A 19,317-nucleotide genomic window follows, 5' to 3' on the forward strand; every position below is an offset into this window, starting at 1 on the left:
TACTCCTTTAAGTTCACTAAATTGTCCAAGGATTCTCCTTCCTTGGTATGTAATCCTAGGGATGAGATGAGTCGCTTTGTGATGGAAGTGTCTGATGACTTAGTTGAAGAGTGTCGTTCAACGATGATACATGATAATATGGATATCTCCTTGTTGATTTTTTATTCTCAAAAAGTTAAGGAGACTAGGATCAAGAGGAAGAATAGGGAGTTTAAGAGGGACAAGTCTTATGAGGAAGGTACATCCAAGGGTAGGCTTAATATTCAAGACAAGCCTAGGTTTTAGAATAGGGTTTCCAACAAAGTTCCTTCTAATTTCCCTAAGGTAAATAAGGATAAGTTTTCGAAACCTAAATTTGAAAATTTAAGGAGTGGAAATTCACCAAGTAAGAAACCTACTTGTGCAAAGTGTGATAAGAAGCATAGGGGTGAATGGCTAGTGGAAATGGGAAATTGCCTTGGTTGTGAAAAAGAGGGACATAAGGTTAGGGATTTACCTAATGTGAGGAGTCAAGATAATTGGAATGATAAATATCAAGCAAGTGGTTCTATTTCTGATGCTCCAAAAAGGAACCACTTTTATGCTCTCTGCTCTAGGGGTGAGCAAGAAGAATCTTCCGATGAGGTCACCGGTAAGTTCCAAATCTTATCCATTGATATTTATGCTTTACTTGACCCCGGTTATACATTATAATTTGTAACTCCTCTAGTATCTAAAAATTTTGATGTTCTACCCGATATTCTGATTGAACCATTTTCGGTCACAACCCTCGTGGGTGACTTAATTGTGGCGATAAGAGTCTTTATGTAATATTCAAAAAGTCTAAGACGTGTTCTAGAGCCTAAAATAAGTTTCATGAAGTTTTGACAGTGTTTTAAGGTCTATTTTAATGAATATAAGTCATTTAGGAAGTTTAGAAATCAAAATGTCAAAGAACGTCCATGACATCTGGAGACTTATTCAAGGAGGTGCTAATGTGTCTTAGCTTATTTGACTACATTTTAGGAGTCAGAAATGATGAAAATTGGTAGAAGGGTGTCTAACACGTATTAGAGTTAGCTCATAGTCTAAACATCTAGGAAAGACTCCCAAGGACCAACTAAGGGCCCTTGAGGAGCACCCTTGCATTTTGGGGTCAAAGGCTGCCCAAGGCAATTTCCACCAACGAATGGAGCCCACGATCCGTTGTCCAATCCACGGGGCGTGGACTGCTTCCATCGATACACACTTAGAAAAATCCATGGGAAGCCTCATTTTCACAATCTCTGAACTTAACGACGGACCAATTGTATTGTTGGTCTTTTGTCCATCGATTGACACACGAGGCGTCGACGTGGTCTCGTCTATGAGACCACTGTTTTTGCTGCTCATTTTAAGTTGGGTTGGATTAATTAATTAAGTTGTTAGAAATTAGTTAGGGGTTATAGGAGGTATAATTAAGTTAGTAAATGACCTATATAAAGGCCCTAAGCTAATTATACTAACCTAAGCCCTCATAATTCCCAAACCCAAAACTCTCTTTCCTTCTCTCTTCTTTCTCACTCCCAAAGAAACCCCATTGAAGACAAAGATAGAGGTGGGTTCAAGGGGTGAAAAGGGTCAAGTTTCTCCATAAATCTCATCAAACAATAAGGTATGGTATTCCTTTCACCTTTGAGATTTCTTTCCTCAAAGGGTTCCATCAAATTGATTTAAAAAAATATGAAATTCAAGTGGATTTTCATCCAATACGAAATTGATGTTATGAATTGATTTGTTTATGATTTATTTTGGAAATTATGAATATATTAACATTTACTTTAACTTAATCTTGTTATTTCTTGATTGATTTGTCTAGTTTGTAGAAAATCACTTATTCCCCTTTACCATGGTTATGATCTTGATATGAATTGGGTAGTGGTGGTTCAATTGACTTGGTTATTGGTTAAATTACTATTAGATTATGTTATTGTATAGATTACGAATAGATTGAGATGAATTATAGTCCTCTAATGCTAGTTATTGAGTAATTGATCTAGATTATGACTTTGACCTAAGTCTCTTATCTTAAGCAGTTAACTAGCAATGGATTGTGATGTAGTACTTTATTTAGCCTTGTTATCATGTTGGTTATTGTTGTTTGATGAAATTACACCCATACTGGGTTAAGTTAAGGTTTGATTGTAAGACTTTAATGATGTATTATGATGGAGACTTCGTAAGTCTTGTGATCTCAACTCTTTACTTCAATTGTGGTTAATTATAATTAAGTCATGATGTTATATTGGAGCATATCTTGTATTAAGATTGATAGGGTTCGTATGATGATGAATTGAAATGTCTTTACTATGGTTTGTGAGGTGTTTTCTAAGATGTAAATGTTATAAGGATGATGATAATTTACCAATGTAGCCTTATTATGAAGTGATTATGTAAATGTCCTAACCTTACTTATATGAATTGTAATGAAAGGACTATACTCACGAAATTCTTATTGAGCTATGATGATGATTATTATACAAGGGATACACCCTATTACCTACATCAAGCTATGATAATAAATAAAGGTATTAAAGACATTTCAAAAAGACACTTAGCCTAGCACCGAGTGAATTTTACAATGGAAAGTTTTGACTTTCCATAGAGGAAGATTCACCCTATAGTTCCACATGAGGTGTTAACTCCCCTATGAGGGATATTCATCTTATGGATTCCCATGAGATGAGGCTCCAATTGCCAAGTGGCATGTAGAGAGGTTGTACCTATCTCTTAGTTTTTGAAATATGTTGCCCCCATAGGAAGACTAGCTTGTGGATCCACCTAGAAATTTAAGTTTATGTTTGGTTTACTTTGGCTAATAGACCACCTTCCATCGATGTAATATTTTACAACACCGGATTCCACACTTAGCTCTTGTGGTCCATGTCGGTTAAGCCAAGTGTTTCCTAAACTAAAATGAAGTTATGAAGTACAAAATCAAGTAGAGTGACTTGAGAGGTTTGATTTAGCTTAGGTAGGGGTATGGGATTCTACCTATGCCTTGCACTAGTTTTCCTTGAGAGAAACCTTATGAGGATGTTCTTATATATATGTATATGCTTATAATTGTACATGATATTCATAGGATCTTACACAGTTATGAGACTATATGATGATTAGTCTCACTTATGAATATGTGTTTGGCCTCTAGTTCTAGAGTATGATGATATGTACTCTTAAACGGCATGCTATAAGTTGGATGTCGGTCATGATTTTTGTTGGGTTTACTTAATTAAGGTTATGGGAATTCGCTTGGTCATTGCACTATTTTACTTAATAAGGGTTCATAGGTAATTGTCTTGCTTTAGTTATGTTGTAATAAGCTCTAATTCATGCTTGTTAGTATTATAACTTCATGATAGATTTTTCTTGACTATGTGTTCAATTATATGATATGCATGTTGACTTGACTAGACTTAGCATGGTTTGTGTTGTGATGTACATGATTTGGACTTAATGAATATGTCTAATTGATTTTTATGGTCTTCTTGAATGTGCATAAGGCTTTTTAAAGTAAATTGCATATATTAATGAATTGTCCCTTTTAGCATTATTTCATGATATGTGTGCATATGGTCTCATACTTAGTACAAGTGGTGTACTAACCCCATTTTCTCCCTTTTTCCCCAACATTTTAGGTTTCGATCGTTATAGGGCTTTTGAAACGACTTTGAAGGAAGACTTGGAATTCTCATTCTTCCAAGATGGGTAGATCCTCACTTTCAAAGGGCAATGCCACTATCAAGCTTATGAAGTTGTTCTAGTTTTAAGACTCTTATGTTCTTTCCTTTTCTTTTGAGTACTGAACATTGATCGCCTATATGTGGTCTTATTATATTAATATATGGGCTAGACCCAAAATATTATACTCTTGTTAGATAGTTATGAGATGAGACGTTCATTTGAGACTATGTTATATTTTTATATTTATGTGCAATAAAAAGTAAAAGACTAAGTAATCTTCCTATACGAAGGGTCTATCTATATTTGATATAAATATTATTTGTATGTAGTGGTCTATGTAAACCTCAATGTAGATGTAATAAAAAGTTTTTAAAATTGCTACATTTTAACCTATGAATGTAATGATGCACGCTAAGAGGCTAGTCTTAGTACTCAAAGAGGACGACAACTCTGGTTACGTCTAGGGGGTGCTCCCTGAATGTGACACTTTAGGAGTTGTCCTATATCTTTGTCCAATAGAGTTTCATGGGTGGATTAAGAAGAGATTGATATGGTTGATTTTGATGTTATTTTGGGAATGTATTGGTTGGATACTTGTTTTGCTTCCATAGATTTTCGAACAAGATTGGTTAAGTTCAACTTTCCTAATTAAATCGTCTTAGAGTGTAAGGGGGATAATTCAATTTCTAGAGGTCGTATCATTTCTTGTTTAGAAGCTTCTAAAATGATCTCTAAAGGGTGTCTTTACCATATTATAAGAGTCAAAGATCTTGAGTCTGACATTCCTCCAATTGAGTCGGTCCATGTAGTGAAGGACTTTCTGGAAGTCTTTCTCGATGACTTGCTCGGAATTTATCCTGAGCAAGAAATAGACTTTGGTATTAACTTGTTACCAGTTATGAATCCCATTTCGATCCCTCCATACCAGATGATTGTGTGGAGTTAATAGAGCTAAAGATGTAAGTCAAGGATTTCTTAGACATGGGTTTTATTTAACCTAGTATTTCACCATGGGGAGCTCCGGTGTTGTTTGTTAAGAAGAATGATGGGTCCGTTAGGATGTGTATTGACTATCGTCAACTCAATAAGGTCACCATCAAGAACAATTATCCTCTCTCTCGGATTTATGACTTATTTAATCAACTCCAAGGGCAAGCTACTTTTCCAAAATTGACTTGAGGTCGGGGTTTCACCAACTTATGGTTAGAGGTGTGAATGTACCTAAAATGGCTTTCGAACTAGGTATGGTCATTATGAGTTCATAGTAATGTCCTTTGGTTTCACGAATGGCCAGACGACTTTTATGGACCATATAAATAGGGTGTTCTGGAATTACCTAGATTCCTTTTTTATTGTATTCTTTGACGATATCTTAGTGTATTCAAAGAATGAGGGTAAGCTTATGGACCATTTGAGGGTGGTATTGCAAGTCCTTAATAAATATCAATTATTTTCCAAGTATAGCAAGTGTGAGTTTTGGTTGAGATCGGTGGCCTTTCTTGGTCATATTATCTCACTTAAGGGTACATAGCTTGATCCAAAGAAAATCGAGGCGGTTAAGAATTGGCCTAGAACAATGACTCCAACCGACATTAGAAGTGTCTTGGCTTTAGCCGGGTACTATATGAGGTTTGTGGATGGGTTTGCATCTATTGCTTCTCCTTTGACTACCTTGGCCTAAATGATTTTAAATTTGAGTGGTTGAAGGCATACGAAAGAAGCTTCCAAATTTTGAAAGATAGGCTTACCTCTTCTCCGGTGTTGACTTTACAGGAGGGTACCAAGGGTTTTGTGGTATATTGTGATACATTTCGAGTGGGTTTGGGTTGTGTCCTTATGCAACATTTGAAGGTAGTAGCTTATGCATCTAGACAACTCGAGGTGCATGATAACAATTATCCATGTCATGATCTTGAATTAGAGGTCGAAATTTTTGCTTTGAAATAAGGAGGCATTACTCGTATGGTTTTCATGTAGAAGTCTATACCGACCATAAGAGTCTTCAATATGTGTTCACTCAAAAGGAGTTAAATCTCCGACAAAAAAGATGGTTTGAATTATAGAAAGATTACGACATGAGTGGCCTCTACCATCCTGACAAGGCCAATGTGGTTGCAGATGCTTTAAGTCATATGACCATGGGTAGTATGTCTCATGTAGAGGAAGGTAAGAAAGATCTAGTTAAAGATGTTCATAGGTTGGCTTGATTGGGTGTTTGGTCAGAAAATTCTGCAAATAATGGTTTTATGCTTCATAATAACTCTGAGTCATCTTTAGTGGTTGAGGTAAAGTCTTATCAACATATTGACCCACATTTAATGGAGTTGAAGAGATAGGTATTTAGCAAGTTTAATGACTCATTCTCCTAAAGGGGGATGGTGTACTTAGGTACCAAGAGAGGTTATGTGTACCAAATGTTGATGATTTCAGGGGAAAAGATTTTGGAAGAAGCTCATGGTTCCCAATATTCTATTCATCCTTGTGCTACCAAAATGTATTGTGACCTTAGAGAGGTATATTGGTGGGATGGGTTGAAAAAGGACATAGAAGAGTTTGTATCCAAGTGTCCAAAATGCTAACAAGTTAAAGTCGAGCATCTATATCCTAGTAGTGTAATCCAAGAAATGGGTGTTCCTACTTGGAAGTGGGAGAAATTGATATGGACTTTGTTGTTGAGTTGCCTCGAACCCAGAGGCAAAATGACTCAATTTGAGTTTTAGTGGATAGATGGAAAAAATCCTCTCACTTTATCCCCATCATGTCTACTTATTCGGCAGAGGATTATGCAAATATACACATTGATGAGATTGTGAATTTTCATGGGATCCCTTTGTCTATCATATCATAAAAGAGGTGCACAGTTCACTTCTCATTTTTGGAGGTCTTTTAAAATATATTTGGGTACTCAAGTAAAGATTAGCACCACTTTCCATCTCCAAATGGACGGCCAAGCGAAGCAAACTATTCAAACCCTAGAAAACATGTTAAGAACTTGTGTTATAGATTTTAAAGGAAATTGGGACAATCACCTACCGTTGATTGAGTTCTTCTATAATAATAGCTACCATTTGAGTATTTTCATGGCCCTTTTTGAAGCACTCTATGGTAGGCTATGTAGGTTCCGGTTGGGTAGATTGAGGTTTGTGAGTCTTCATTCCTTGGTCCTGAAATAATCTATGATGCTTTGGAGAAGGTTCGGGTGATAAGGGATTGGTTGCAAACAGCCTATAATAGGCAAAAATCCTATGCCGACTATAGAAGATGATATCTTTAATTCAAAGTAGGTGATATGGTGTATTTGAAGATTTCACCTATAAAAGGGATGATGAGATTCGGGAAAAAGCAGAAGTGAAGTCCCCGGTATATAGATCCCTATGAGGTCTTGCAATGGGTCTAAAAGGTTGCATATGAGTTGATACTACCTAGTCATGAACTAGCTTCGGTTCATCCAGTATTTCATTTCTCCATGCTAAAGAAGTGTATTGGTGATACCATATCCACTTTTCCTATTGAAGGGTTTGGTGTGGATGAGAACCTTTCATATGAAGAGGTTCCGGTGGAAATTCTAGATCGCCAAATCAAGAAGTTGAGGAACAAAGAGATGGCATTTGCAAAAGTCTTATGGAGAAACCACCTTGTTGAGGGAGTAACATGGGAGGCCGAGGACGACATGAAGTCCTGTTATCCTCATCTTTTTCCTCAAAATTCTAGCCAAAGTTGAGGTTAGTAATAATCCCCTTAAAATATTGAATAATTTGAATTTAGCTTATTTTGCTAAAATATGCATAATTATGATAAAAGGTTTTATTCTTAAATGAGTTTTAATGTAAAAATGATTTTTTGCTTAACTTGCACTTATTTGTGTTTTTTGTATTGTTGCCTTCATGAAAAATTATTGAGCATGTTAATGTGTTTGGAGAGAAGGTTGGCATAAATGTCTTGATGATCATATTGAGCTTATATTCATATTCAGAAGGTAGATCCTCATGTTATGATGTTGATATCTTATATGTGGTAAATTGTGATTTGAGTTGCTATATGTAAATACCATGTTGGTATGTTGATTTGAGTTGAAACTCATGTTATTATACGTTTTTGGTTGGTTGCTAGTATTGAGTCTCCTAATTTCCCCTACAAAAGATAAATAGTGTCATTCGAGGATGAATGTTCCTAAGGGGGGGATAATGTAACACTCCCAAAGTCCATGACCTAATATGGAGCCTCACGTGATGAACTAAATCTTAGAAAACTATTTAAAGGCCTAAAATAATATATTCAAACTAGTTAGGAAGTGTTAGAGTCGAAGCATTAAGAAACGACCATAATGTCTGTTGAGTTGTGAAATGTGCACTACTGTGCCTTTGCATGTTTCAATGGGTTTTAAGAGTAAAAAATAAATAAAATTTTGTAAAATGGTGTTAATCAAGTGTTAGAGTGTGTTTAGGGTCGAAACATACGGGTACGACTCCCCATGGACCCTTTAATTTGACCCAAAAAGTTGTCTTTTGACATTGGCCATCCACAAGCAAAATGACGAGCCATCAATGGCTTAGTGGTTCAACACTTATAGATTTTCCAAAATGTCCAGGAATGCATGGTATTTGTCTCATCTGTCACTTGAACAGCAAAGAGTTGTCGATGGACCTACGGTCTGTAGTTCAAGGATTCATAGGTGAGAGGTCTGTTTCACTGTTAGAATTTTAAGTTAGGGATTAATTAGTTAGTTACTTAGGTGGTTAATTATGGGTTAGAGGGTGTTTAAGTTATTTAGTCAATGGACTATATAACACATAAACCTCATTAAACTAACCTAACACTCCTTATTTCCCAAACTCAAATCTCTTTACCTTCTCTCTACTTTCTCTCTGTTTTTCCAAAGAACACCATTAAAGACAAGGTTCAACGGCATTAGGTCTACAAGATTTCAATTTTATCTCCATCAATATTCAAGGATTGTGAGATATGGGAACTTTTCACTCTTGGGATCTCTTTCCCCAATAGGCTCCTTCAAATTGATTTTAAAAGATGTCAAAAACATGGTTACTTTCCAATTTATTGAATTTTCTTTCAATTGGATTTAATGTTGATTTCCTTTTATTATTAATGATAGAGTTGTTATGGTTTAATTGTTGTAATTATTAGTTCTTGTCTTTGTTTGATGATACAATCTATGAATTGACCCTTTACCCAAACCCTCGTTCTGAATGGACTTGTAGATGATTAGGTTTGTTAGAATTTGTTATGTTATTGATTAATCACTTTATTATGATGATGATGAGTGAGTTATTAGAAAATTTTGATGAATTGAGGTTGAGATGCTTGATGAAGATCATGGAGGCAATTTGGTAATATATTGTGATCTTGAACTCTTTCTTTCAATAATGATGGATTATAATTGGTGATGATGTTGTTCAATTGAAGTATCATATATGATTAAATTAGGAAGATATGATATTATGACTATGATAACATGATATGATTATGTTAAATGTGATATCATTGTGATGCTATGATAATGCAAGTTTTAAGATGGTTTCTCTTGTGTGCCTTATATGATAAGATAATGATATGTTGATCTCACGAATGATGGTTTATGATGAAAGGAAGTTCTCATCCTATGACTAATGAGATAAATGGTATTCTATACAAAGGGGTTAGTTTCTTATGACCTATATTAAGCTTTGATTGTTAGATCATGACTTAATGACATTTCAAAAAGAGACTAGCTTAGCACCGAGTGAACTTGACAATGAGAGGTGTTGACTCCCTATAGAAGGGACATTCACCAAACATTCTCATGATATGAGAGATCCAATTTCTAATGGAATGTAGAGGGTTCAAGAAATATCTCCTAGTTCCTTAAGTATGTTGCCTCCAAAGGAATACTAGCTATTGAATCCACCTAGAATGTTATGTTCATGTTTCGGTCCTACATTGGAAAATAGACCACCTTCATTCAGTGTAGGGTTTCATGACACTGGATTCCATGTTTAGCTCACTTACTATATTGTCGGTTAAGGCGATTCTTCCCGAAAGTAAAATAAAAGTAATAAAGTTAACTTTAAATAAGGTGACTTAAGGGGTTCTTCTTAGTGTAGGTAGGGGTATGGGACTCTACCTATACATTGCACAAGTTGGCCTTGAGGGATGTCCTAGGAGGTTGTTCTCTTGCTTTTAATAAAATAAATAATATGCATATGTTGACTCTACATGTTGATGATCCTATATAATGTTAGTTTCATTTATGAACATATTGGTCTATATTTCCATATATGATGATGAATGCTCATGATGCTATGTTATATGAAGTTAGGCATTACTTATGATCTTTTTTCCTTGTTTGCTTCACTATGTGGGGTTATAGGAATTCACATAGACATTATACTTGTAGGCTTGGGAATGAGTTATGAATAAGGGTCGTGCGTGATGTGATGATATGAACTTTTGTACACACTTTGTTGTTGTGATCACATTATATTAGAGTTTATTTGGTTATATGATCTTGATATTCTACTATTCATGTTGATATGACCTTACGTTGATAATATACATGTTGACTGACTTTATTGGTAATGTTGGTCTTGTGTTGCATATGGAATTTTCTTAACGAATATGTGATTATTGGCTTGTATGTGTTCTTATTTGTGTATTAAGGCTTTCAAAAGTGATTTAGCATGACTTCGAACAAATTATCCCTTTAAGCATGATTTAAAAGATTATATGTACATATGTTTCCATACTTAGTACAAGTAGATGTACTAACCCATATTTTTTCCCTTTTTCCTCAAACAATATAGGTTCGGGCCGTTGAGGTATCAAGGTTGATTTCCAGAAGACTTGGACTTGTCCCCATGTTTTGGTAGGTCCTCTAGTTCGAGGATGGTGCCACATACTCTACCTTATCAATATTTTTATAGTCTAAAGACATTAATTTCTCTCCTATTATTGAATGACATTTTTGAAGCCCTAAGTGGCAATTATGAATTTGTATTAAGGGATATGCCAGAATTTTCTCCTTTATTTAGATGGTTTAATGTGAGACGGTATTATTCGACTAAATTCTTATATGTTTGTTATATTCTCTAGACGAGAATCTTATGTAAGCTTTTTATGCGAGGAGTTTAAGTAAACTCCATAAGTAGTATGTGAGAGGTCTATGTAAACTTCAATATATAAAAGTTTTAATTTTTTCACATTAAAACCTAATGATATGTAGTAACGAATGCTAAGAGACTAGTCTTAATCCTCTCCGAGGATGACGATGCTGGTTACATCTAGGGAGTGCTCCCCGACTGTGACAAGATTGGTGTATAGTACCTATGAAGGGTTATTATGTAGTCGATTGTTCAGCACTGCTAGACTCCCTTTGGGTTGAAATAGAAAATTGACTATCTTCATCATCAGTATTCATTATAGACTCATAAGATTTATTAGATTCATAAAACAAAAATGAATAGATTCTTCAATATGTAAAGTACGCTTATTAAAAACATGATAAGATCTACTAGAGTTTGAGTAACTAAGAAATATACCTTCATTGCTTTATTCATCAAACTTACCGATATTGTCCTTTCCATTGTTGTGAACAAAACACTCGCACCCAAATGGATGAAAGTAACTAATGTTGGGTCACTTACCATTTCATAGTTCATAGAGTATCTTTTCTGATTAGGTCTTATTAAGCATCGATTTACCACATGAAAAGAAGTACCTAAGCTTCTGCCATTATATGTGTTGAAGAGAATGCTCGACTATCATTGTTCTAAACATATCTTGTAGTTTCCTGTTTTTCATTCCGATACTCCATTTTGTTGGGGTGATCAAGGTGAGGAGAAGTTCTGCGTGCATCCTTTCTCATTGCAAAACATTTCGAACAAATTATTTTCAAATTCTCCTCCATGATCACTTCTTATGGATGTAATATAGTAAACTTTATCTCTTTGAACTTTTTCATAGAAGAACTCAAAATTTTTTAAGGTATCATCCTTGTGAGATAGAAACATAACCCGATTAAAATGTGAATAATCATCAATTGTTACAAAAGTACCTTTTTTCACCGATGTTGACAGTTCTGGTAGGTTCAAATAAGTCCATGTGTAAGAGTTGTAGAGGTTTATTTGTGGAGACAATATCCTTACCGGAAAAAGAGTTTCTAGTTTGTTTTCCATTTTTACAATTGTCATAAGGTGATCTTTGGAGTAATCCAATTTTGGTAAACCAAAAAATAGTTTATTTTTAACAAGTTTCTCAATTAGTTTCATGCTTGCGGGACCAAGTTTCTTATTCCAGATCCAGGGATCATCAGTCATTGATGCTAGGAAAATATGTTTTCTATTTTTTTTAACTAAGTCAAGAACGTATACATTCTTTTCTCTACTTCTTTGTAACATATTGTTTCCAGTAGAATTTTTTATCAAGCATCGATCCTTTTTAAAATGAACTTCTAGATTTGAGTCACATAGCTGACTTATACTCAGAAGATTGTATTTGAGCCCTGTCACTGAATAAACATTTGAAATATCACAAGAATTATTGAATGAGATAGTACCAATACAAATTACCGTTACTTTAAGTTATCACAAAAAAGAATGTTTCCTCCTTTGTATTCGGCAATAGATTTGAATAAATTTTTGTCTCCGCTCATGTGATTTGAATGACCACTATCCAAGTACCATTTTCCTTTTAATTTATTGTGGTGTTCCTAAAAAACAAAATCATTATTTCCTTTTAGGTACCCAAACCTTTTTGGTTCCTTCAAGGTTAGAGTTATTTTGAGTTCTTTTGGGTCTCCAAACCCATTTACATGAGTTATGATTTCTATGTCTGCTGTTTGAAGATATATGACAAGACTTCCCACAATAATGACAAAATTTAGGAGTATCTTATTCATAATTGGAGTCATTATTTTTAGCTTTTGCACCAATAAACTTAAATGACTGGTTGCAACTAAAGTAATTTTTATTTGAAGAATTATTACAGGTAGATACCTTTAACTGGAAGTTTTTGAAGAATTTGATTTTAAAGATTTCTCAACAGAAAGTTTCAATTCAAATACTTCTTCATTAAGTAGATCTTTTTCAACTTCACTTACTTCTAATTTGATTTCCATATTTCTTTTTTCACTTTGAAGGTTTGTCAATCGGAATGAATTATATTAAGATCTGTCACAACACAATAGATTCTACAATAGCCATGAAGCATATGTTTCCGATTTCTTCATGTTCATTTTCATAACAATCTTCATCATTCCAGCTGCTTAGAGCTTTGTTCTTTTAATTTCCTCTAGAGTAAATTTTCTTAGCTTCTAGACATTAACAAGCTATGTGACCATATTTTCCACATTCATCGCATTTTCCGTCGTTTCTTCATTCATCATTTAATTACTTTCCTCTTCCATGATTTCTTCCTCTTCTCTTGTTCTTGGATTTTATGAAGGATTCCATTACTGATATGGTAATAAAAGCAATTTGATCTTCTGCTAGAGCTTATTCTCCTTTGTCTTCCAAATTCTCTTTTTTGATTCTTCGTGACCCTTTTTGTTGATATAAGTTTTTCTCTAAATATAGTAGATCTCATCTTACCTCATCATAGGTTAGAGTGATTAGATTCATGTTTTTAAATGGGAGAATATGTTTTTTGTGAAGCTTTGAGTTCACCAGTGATTTCACTAAGTTGGGAAAACATGTTTACAATAGTTAGTTCTGAAAGATTTCTTAAGTATGGTGAAAACACAATTTGGAGTCAATGTTAAGTGTGTTAGAACAGATAATGGAACTGAGTTTGTTAACTCTCAAGTATCTAGTCTATTCAAGGAATGTGGAGTTATACATCAGAGTTCTTGTGTTTATTCTCCTCAAAAAAATTGTGTTGTTGAGAGAAAACATAGATCTATTCTTGATATGGCCAGGGCATTAAGGTTTCAAGAAAGTATTCCTTTGAAGTACTGGGGTTGTTGTGTTTCTGCAGCAGTATATATTCTTAACAGACTACCCTCTGTAGTACTGCAAAATAAATCTCCTTTTGAAGTATTGTTTGGTGAAGTTCCTTCTCTTCAACATATGAGAGTCTTTGGTTCCTTATTCTATGCTACTACTCCTAGACATTTAGATAAATTTTCTCCCAGAGCTATTCCTTAAATACATTTAGGTTACTCTTAATCAAAAAAAGGTTATATATTATATGATCTGAGATCTCACTGTTTTTTTGTTTGCAGAGACACAGTGTTTAAAGAAGGTATATTTCCTTTTAAAGATCTTCCATCTTCTCCTTCTCCTGTATTTCCTGTTCTACATTATTTTGATGACTCTTCTAGTCTTTCTGAGTCTGTTATTACTGCAGATACTTCAAATGATATCTCAGTCTCTACATCATCTCTAGCTGATTCTCATTCACTTTCTACTCCTAATGAGATAGTTGTACCTACTGAAAATCAACCTTCTCTTAAAATATCTACCAGACTCTCAAAACCTCCTAGTTGGTTGGATAACTATGTTAATCCTAGTACTAAAAGTGTTTTTCTATATCCACTTTCCAATTATATTTCTTATTCTAGACTGTCTCTTTCTTATAGAGTTTCTCCTGCTGCTTACTCTACCATTATTGAACCTAAGTCATATAAAGAAGCATGTTTGGATCCTCATTGGGTTAAAGCCATGCAAACAGAAATTACTACTCTAGAAGATAATTGTACTTAGACTATTGTTCCTTTTCCACATGATAAGACTCCTATTGGTTGCAAGTGGGTGTATAAAGTGAAATATCATGCCTCAGGGGCTGTTGAAAGATATAAGGCCAGGCTAGTGGCCAAAGGGTATAGTCAGCAAGAAGGTCTAGATTACAATAAGACCTTCTCACCAGTAGCTAAGATGGTAACTGTGAGGTCAGTTGTAGCCTTAGCTGCTTCTAATAATTGGTTTGTATTTCAAATGGATGTTCACAATGCCTTTCTTCAAGGTGATCTTCTGTAATGGTGTATATGTAGGTTCCAGATGGTTTTGCAACCCAGGGGAGAAGTCTATGGTTTGCAAGTTACATAAATCTTTGTATGGCTTGAAGCAAGCACCAAGGCAATGGAATCAAAAACTAACTCAAGCATTGAGTAATATGGAATTTACACAGTCTCATTATGATTATTTTTTGTTTACAAAGAAGGTAGGAAAAGAGTTGCTTGTTATTCTGGTATATGTTGATGATCTGTTAGTAACTGGCAGTAATCTGCATCTTATACAACAAGTTAGGAAATATCTACAACACAGGTTCAAGATGAAAGATCTTAGTGAGCTAAAATACTTTCTTGGAATTGAGTTCTCTAGAACTAATGATGGTATTCTCATGAATCAGAGAAAATATGCTTTAGGACTTGTATCTGAACTAGGACTAACAGGGTGCAGACCTGCTTCTACTCCTCTAGAATTCAATCATAAGTTAACTTCTACTGAATTTGATGAATGTACAGGAAAAGTGGGTAATACAGAAGATACATTGTTAGGTGACTTTGTAAATTATCAAAGGCTTATAGGGAGGTTGTTCTATTTAACTATGACCAGGCTAGATATAGCCTTTATGGTTCAAGTGTTGAGTCAGTTTATGCATTCACCTAAAACATCTCATATGGAAGCTTCTATTCGAGTAGTAAAATATATCAAAGGAACAGTAGGACTTGGGTTGTTTATGCCAAGCAGTAAAAGTTCAGAATTAACATCATATTGTGACTCAGATTGGGCTGCATGTGTGGAGTCTAGAAGGTCTGTAACTGGATATGTAGTGAAGTTTGGGAGTGTTGTAATATCATGGAAAGCTAAGAAGCAAAATACTGTATCCAGAAGCTCTGCAGAGGCAGATTTAACAAGTATGGCCACTACAGTTGTAGAAATAGTTTGGCTGAAAGGTTTATTCAAGGAATTGGAAACAGAAATCAGGCTGCCTATAAGGTTGTTTTGTGACAGCAAAGCTGCAATTCAGATAGCAACTCATCCTACTTTTCATGAGAGAACTAAACATTTCGATATAGATTGTCACATTGTTAGAGAAAAGATTTTGGAAGGATTAATACAAATACACTACATAAACACTAAAGATCAGCCAGCAGACTTACTCACAAAAGGACTATGTAAGCCTCAGCATAAAGCTTTTATTCACAAGCTTGGAATGAAAAATATATTTTCTTATTCTAAGCTTGAGGGGGAGTGATGAGTTAATAGAAGTTAGTTAGTTAGTTGTAGAACTTAGTTGGAATTCAGTTAGGAAGAATCTTCTAGTTACAACTCATTTACTTGTATATATATACATATCTTGAATGTAAAGTCACACACAATGAATGAAAGGTTTTTTCTCTGTTCTCAAATTTCCATTAATGGTGATTCTCATCAATTACTATTTTATTAGTTCTTTTATGCTTTGTCAATTTTAATTGGTTGGGATAATGGCATAAATTTTGAGAAGCTTATTGATATCATTTGGCTTCTGTTCGCATGTTAGTGCATAATTTGGTATTATTTTAGCTAGTTTTGTGTAATTTGGTGTTTGAAAAGTATATTGTTTAATTGACCAATGAGAAAATTTCTGTCGGTTTTGGAGGTCTCCCTAATGTTAAAATACGGAAATTTAGTTTAAGTTCATATATTTTGTTTGTTAAAATTGCCGATTAAGAAATTACCGTCGATTTTCAAGGTTTCCCATTGTAATAAGACGAATTTTTATTTTGTAGTTGTTATTTGAGTTATTCAATTTTATTCATATTTGTTTATTAATAAAACTTTTACTAATTGTCTTTACAGGTACCAGGAGGTGCTTTCCGTCTTAGCTATTCGAATTAAGTTCGAATTATACTTTAGTCATTATTTTGTATATATCGATGTTAGACAAATCTTAGGTCTTTTCGTATATTATTTGTTTATTTATTATTTGTGTATATCGCATGTGTTATTATATTTGTATATTATTTTTGTCTCCTCCTCAATTTGAAAAAATTACTTCAGTCGGGAACCATAATTGTGAATTTCGAAGGGTGTCTAATCCCTTTCCTTTGAAATAACTTGAACCCCTTACTTAGAATCAATTGGTTTCGTAAACATTTTTTAAAAGTTAATTTGGTAATTGGTTTCCTAGTTTTTCCTAAAAATAGTGGTGACTCCTTTACTCTTTTTGGCATTTAAATTTTTTTAAACTAATTCTTTTTAGTTGACTCACTGCGGCGTTGCTCCAATTCAAAGGATGACAACAATTATTGATTCTGTCTATAAAATACTTTTTTGCCGCACAACTCCACACTTATTTTTCTCAACACACACAAAACCTCTCTTGTTATGATTGTTAAGGGAGATTTCTACAGTTTTGCAGTTGTTATTTATGTATAAATGAGGATCCATTCTCATCTTTCCTCATCTTCGGCCAAAGGTTCTCTTGAAAAATCCTTCTTTTACTGATCATTTTTTATCTGGTATTTCTATTGGCGATCATATAACTTGTAAATTTTGATGTGATTTGCATTTATTTTGCTTGAATCTTATTGAATGAATATGTAAAATCGATTTTTTAGGGTGTGTTTTGTATAGAAGAATTTAAATTTAAAACTTCTTCATGTTTTTGTTGGTTAAAAATATTTTTCTAGATACATCAAGTACTGAAAATCATGAAAATGACTTCTCTGCAAGGAGTTAATTTATCCAACCCATACTTAGGTAATTTAGCTATCAAAGGGAGTGAAATAATTGGTTCAAACATTAAATGAAATGACACTAAGTGAATTATTCTCAAATTTTGTGATAGAGTTTTCCGATACTTGTGTTGATTTGAGATAACAGGTGCCAAGAGATAGTCAACAAACCAACATTATAAAACCTCTCTCTTTCTCTCTCTGTCTGTCTGTCTCTCTCTCTCTCTAGTGGTCACAATTGTTGAGTTTTTTTTTTACAAATATGCAGTAGTTATTTGTGTATAAAACGAGGATTCATTCTCGTCCTTCCTAATCTTCGACAAAAGGTTCTTTTTAAAAATCATTCTTTTAGTCATCCTTTTTTTCTGGTGTTTCTATTTGCGATCATACAACTTGTTTATTTTTATATGATTTGCACTTGTTTTGCTTGAATTTTATTGAGAGAACAAGTAAAATTTATTTTTAGGGTGTGTTTGGTAAGGAATAATTTAAATTTTTTTCATGTTTTTATTGGTTAAAATATATTTTTTCTAGAAACATCAAGTACTGAAATTCATGAAAATGAGTTCCCTGCAAAGAGTTCATTTATCCAACCCATAATGGTGTAATTTAGTGGTCAAAGGGAGTGACATCGTTGGTTTAAATAAAATGACACTAAGTGAATTATTCCTAAATTTTTTGATATTGTTTTCCAGTACTTGTATTGATTAGAGATAACAACTTCCTAGGGATAGTCAACACAACAGCGTTATAAAACCGCTCTCTCTCTCCCTCTTTCTTCTCTCTCTCTCTCTCTCTCTCTCTCTCTCTCTCTCTCTCTCTCTCTGGTGGTCACAATTGTTGAGGGATTTTTTTACAAATCTGTAGCAGTTATTTTTGTATAAATGAGGATCCATTCTCGGCCTTCCTCATCTTCGACCATAGGTTCTCTCAAAATATTCTTCTTTTACTTTTTTCTGGTGTTTCTATTTGCGATCATACAACTTATTTATTTTGATGTGATTTGCATTGTTTTTGTTTGAAATCTTATTGAGTAAACAAGGAAAATCAATTTTTTAGGGTGTTTGGCATGAAAGAATTTAAAACTTTTTTCATCTTTTTGTTGGTCAAAAATTATTTTTTAGTAAAATGAAGTACCGAAAATCATGAATATGACTTCCCTGCAAGGAGTTTATTTATCCAACCCATGGTGGGGAGATTTAGCAGTCAGGGAATGACATCATTGATTCAAGCATCACATGAAATGACACTAAGAGAATTCTTCCCAAATTTTGTGATTGAGTTTTCCGATACTTTTTTTGATTGGAGATAACATGTGCCTAGAGAACAGAAATAGTCAACACACCACTGTTATAACTGTTTGACCCTTACTATTTGTTTTTATTAAGGATTAAATGAGATTATAATTTATTATATGATATTATTAATGAAAAGAGTCTCACATTATCCCTTTAAAAAATGGGAGTACCTTATTATATGAACTAGGATAATATTCTCCTCATTAACTAGGTTTAAGATGAGTCAAACACCAATATAAGTTCAATCCAAAAGGATTCTTGAATAAATTTACTCATCAAACACAAAGATATTAAAAAACATAGAAAGAGAACAATTAAATGCTAGTAAGAAAATATAATAAAGAAAATAAGGAAAGCTTTTAAACTTGTTCTTGTATCGGGGACAATACTTGTCTTCATCTAGGGTAAACAAGATACTTCGTCAAATACCCACCTTACAAGCCTAAGTAACAAAACAAAACTTTTATAGATACAAAATAAAAAGAGGAAGATCATCAAATGAGGTTTGCGAGTATTATTGAGGAGAATGATATATTCTAATAGGAATACTGCAAGTTTGTTCCCATGCATAGAAACAAGTGAGCCTACTTGGTTTCAAATTTGTCCTCTTGATTTTTAATTTTTTTGTATGTGATGAAGAATTTCTCTGATATGGCATCTTCC

This window comes from Solanum lycopersicum, chromosome 7 (genome assembly GCF_036512215.1).
Source record: "Solanum lycopersicum chromosome 7, SLM_r2.1".
Lineage (NCBI taxonomy): Eukaryota > Viridiplantae > Streptophyta > Magnoliopsida > Solanales > Solanaceae > Solanum > Solanum lycopersicum.